Raw genomic sequence first — 4,708 nt, 5'->3', positions numbered from 1 at the left:
CTTTAAGTAGATTCATTTAACCAGAATTTTCTTTTTCTTCATCTGCTCTTAAAAAGAGTAATCTAGACTCAAAATATTATTTTGCTTTTACTCCATGGATGCTGCTTGACCCTCTGACCTACAGCATTTGTTTTGTTTTGCATCTGCAGTAACTTGCTCCTAGTTAATTTCTCGATTTCCCCTACCTCCCCCTTTTTTTTTGGATGCTTCATTTACTTGATTAGAAACTGGTTATTTAAACATGAGTTAGATTCTGGTTCTGTTTCTATTAAGTTATTTAGAAATGAAATATTCAATCAAGTTCTACAAATATCTCATCCACATTATGTACTTTTATTTATAGTTTTGTTGACATGACAGTTATGCTTTTGAAAAAACACTTCAGGTCCTACTTTTCATGTGTTTAATGAGATTGGTAACAGCAACTGTCAGCAAAAAGGGTGTGGCTGCTGTGCCAACTGTACAAAGTTCATAACTTCCAGTATGTTGAGTCAAGCAAAAAGTAATCCATCATATGTAAGTTTAGTGATTGCACTTTGAAATAAGTGACAGAGAAACCCTCAGACTTTGTACAGTGTACAATAAAATTATGATCTGATTATTATACAAGAAAAACATGGCAACTTTTTCCTGACCTGGAGAATATAGAATTTTTTGTTGAATGTTATTTGGCAAATTGCTTTATACTGTCTTCCTTGCTGGAGATTCCAGTCACTGCTGTTTATTTTGTGGGTTGGGTGCAACTCTGCCCATAAAAGATTTCTTGCAAAACAGTTTTCTGATCCTATTCTTTGAATACACCAAGCAGAACAAATCATGATCTTAATGTAATGTGTGAATTAATGACAGACTGTGGTTTACATACAAAAGTTTATTTATAATGCCTGTTTTAATTTTTAAAGAAGATATTCCATGTACAACAATTCAATATTACTAATTTTCTAGCAACAAGTTGGCATTTTTTTTTAAATATACTGCCTACTTCAAATCACAATCTTTAAAGTGTATGTAACATGACCCAATTGAAACTACTGCCAGTCTCTGATGCCTTAACCAGATCAATTACTAAACTTATTTTTAAGGTAGCAGAAGCTAGAAAAAAATCTTGATTTTTGAACACTGATCTTATGAGGGTGATAATATCGACGTATACTTAGCTTTCTTCAAACTGGAAGAACAGAAACTTGGGTCTTTATAAGAACAGCCCATGCTAATGAAATTAAGGAGTTTGAATTTTCAGGTAAGAAGAAAGATCTGGCGGGTAGGAATCCGATCCTAACAATTGTACACATAGAATTGATCTGTGCTGTGAGGAAGAAACCCCTCTGGCATAGTTGATGTTTGAGTATATAAATCATGATATTTGCAGAGTCAAGCCAGTAAATTGCTAAGCACATTATGAATATCAACTAGACTTAAAAAAAAACACAATGCTCTGGTTCTTGCTCATTGTTCTTTCTTTAGGTAAATAATCTTATGCAGTGGTTGCTTAGAATTAAAGAGAGGAATAAAAGAATGACGAAAGCAAGATTAGGGCCAATCAAGGATAGTAGTGGTAAGTTGTGTGGAGCCAGAGGAGATAGGGGAAGCGCTAAATGAATATTTTAACAGTATTCACTCGAGAAACGACAATGTTGTGAATACTGAGATACAGGCAACTAGATTAGGTGGGATTGAGGCTCACAAGGAAGAGGTATTAGAAATCCTACAGAGGGTGAAGATAGATAAATCCCCTGGGCCGGATGGCATTTATCCTAGGATCCTCTGGGAAGCCAAGGAGGAGATTGCCAAGCCTTTGGCATTGATCTTTAACTCGTCATTGTCTACAGGAATAGTGCCAGATGACTGGAGGATAGCAAATGTGGTTCCCCTGTTCAAGAAGGGGTAGATACAACCCTGGTAATTATAGACCAGATGTGTCTTACCTCAGTTGTTGGAAAAGGTTATAAAGGGATAGGATTTATAATCATCTAGAAAAGAATAAATTGATTAGGGATAGTCAGCATGGTTTTGTGAAGGGATGGCCGTGCCTCACGAACCTAGAGTTCTTTAAGGTGACCAAACAGGTAGATGAGAGTAAACTAGTTGATGTGGTGTGTATGGATTTCAGCAAGGCATTCAATAAGGTTCCCCACAGTAGGCTATTGTACAAAATGCAGAGGAATGGAATTGTGCGAGATATAGCAGTTTGGATCAGAAATTGGCTTGCTGAAAGAAGACAGAGGGTGGTAGTTGATGGGAAACATTCATCCTGGAGACCAGTTACTAGTGGTGTACTGCAAGGGTCAGTGTTGGGTCCACTGCTGTTTGTCATTTTTATAAATGACCTGGATGAGGGCGTAGAAGGATGGGTTAGTAAATTTGCAGACGACACCAGGGTCGGTGGAGTTGTGGATAGTGATGAAGGATGCTGTAGGTTGCAGAGAGACATAGATAAGCTGCAGAGCTGGGCTAAGAGGTGGCAAATGGAGTCTAATGCAGACAAGTGTGAGGTGATGCACTTTGTTAGGGGTAACCGGAAGGCAAAGTACTGGGCTAATGGTAAGATTCTTGGTAGTGTAGATGAGCAGAGAGATCTGTGTCCATGTACACAGATCCTCAAGTTGCCACCCAGGTTGACCGCTGATAAGAAGGCATACAGTATTTTAGCTTTTATTAAGAGGGATCGAGCTCCGAAACCAGGAGGTTATGCTGCAGCTGTACAAAACTCTGGTGCGACCACACTTAGAGTATTGTGCACAGTTCTGGTCACCACATAAGAATGATGAGGAAGCTTTGGAAAGGGTGCAGAGGAGATTTACTAAGGTGTTGCCTGGTGTGGAGGGAAGGTCTTACGAGGAAAGGCTGAGGGACTTGAGGCTGTTTTCATAGAGAGAAGGTTGAGAGGTGACTTAATTGAAACATATGAAATAATCAGAGGGTTAGATAGGGTGGATAGGGAGAGCCTTTTTCCTAAGATGGTGACAGCGAGCACGAGGGGGAATAGCTTTTTAAATTGAGGGGTGAAAGATAGGACAGATGTCAGAGGTAGTTTCTTTACTCAGTAGTAAGGGAATAGAACACTTTGCCTGCAACAGTCATAGATTTGCCAACTTTAGGTACTTTTAAGTCATCATTGGATAAGCATATGGATGTACATTGAATAGTGTAGGTTAGATGAGTTTCAGATCGGTATGACAGGTCGGCACAACATCAAGGGCCAAAGGGCCTGTACTGTGCTGTTACGTTCTATAATTCTAGAGCATTACTTCATGCTACTTCACAGCTTCATGCAGCAATGAGCATTGTGCCAAATTTAAACAAAGCTGATTATATTTTACATTAAATGTTCAAGAGTACTAAATATTCAACTTTAATATGCCGTATATCTTAGAACATAAGATGCATTGATTAAAGAGGAGAAATTAGACTGCATTGTCAATCATGGACTAACTTTGATTATGGGCCTAGTAAGTGTGGGATTGGACTATTACTTGTCTGATATCTTTTTTCCAAAAGAGAGAAGTCTTGGGTTCAAGCCTCATCTGCATGGATCTGAACATATTTCAGTTTCCTCAGTAGAAAAATTAAGACAAGTTGAATTGAGTCTTAGCCTAGTAAGTGTCAATTTTAGTGAGTTTCAAGCAATGTTTCTTTCCACAAGTTTTCTCCATTTATCTTCCCAAACTCAATGGAAAATTCCACCCAACAGACAACAACTATGAAGAGAGAAATAGAGTTCACTACGTACTGATAAAAGGACATCCAGAAAATGCACCTAGAACATTAGACAAGATTTAATGCATTAAGCATAGGATGAGTCAGTACACAGACCGACTGATTCCCCTGCTCCACCAGTAGGAAAGCTCATCTGATCAACCTCCAGTCAACCATTTAAGAACTGACTGGTAAACTTCTTACTGCATTTTACAGAGATCCTGCAAGCAGCTTCTGCCTCCCAGAAATCCTCACTAAGACCAGGATTTAGAACCTTAAACAGTGAAAGAGTAAATGCTCTTTTGTCGATCACACAAGGTGAGGAAGTGGAGTTGGTGTGGGTGAGTGAGTTCTTACAATTAATAGTTCAGTTCAGCCTTCAGTAGCAACCCCTTTACCTTCCATTAGTAATAGACGTTTCAAACAAAGAACCAAGAAACCTACAGCACAGGAACAGGCCCTTCGGCCCTCCAAGCTTGCGCTGATCAAGATCCTCTGTCTAACTTGTCATCTATTTTCTAATGGTCTGTGTCCATTTGCTCCCTGCCCATCCGTGTACTGTCCAAATATATCTTAAAAGACGCTAATGTGTCCATGTCTACCACCTCCCCTGGCAACGCATTCCAGGCACCCACCACCCTCAAGAACCTTCCACGCATATCTCCCTTAAACTTCCCTCTTCTCACATTGAACTCATGACCCCTAGTAATTGATTTCTCCACTCTGGGGGAAAAAGCTTTTTGCTATCCACCCTGTCTATACCACTCATGATTTTGTAGACCTCAATCAGGTTCCCCCCTCAATCTCCGTCTTTCTAATGAAAACAATCCTAATCTACTCAACCTCTCTTCATAGCTAGCACCCTCCATACCAGGCAACATCCTGGTGAACCTCCTCTGCACCCTCTCCAAAGCATCCACATCCTTTTGTTAATGTGGCAACCAGAACTGCACACAGTACTCCAAGTGTGGCCAAACCAAAGTCCTATATGACTGCAACATGTCCTGCCAAC

The sequence above is a fragment of the Stegostoma tigrinum genome, chromosome 31 (genome assembly GCF_030684315.1).
Source record: "Stegostoma tigrinum isolate sSteTig4 chromosome 31, sSteTig4.hap1, whole genome shotgun sequence".
In the NCBI taxonomy this organism is placed as follows: domain Eukaryota; kingdom Metazoa; phylum Chordata; class Chondrichthyes; order Orectolobiformes; family Stegostomatidae; genus Stegostoma; species Stegostoma tigrinum.
Note: the sequence above shows the minus strand (reverse complement) of the source record.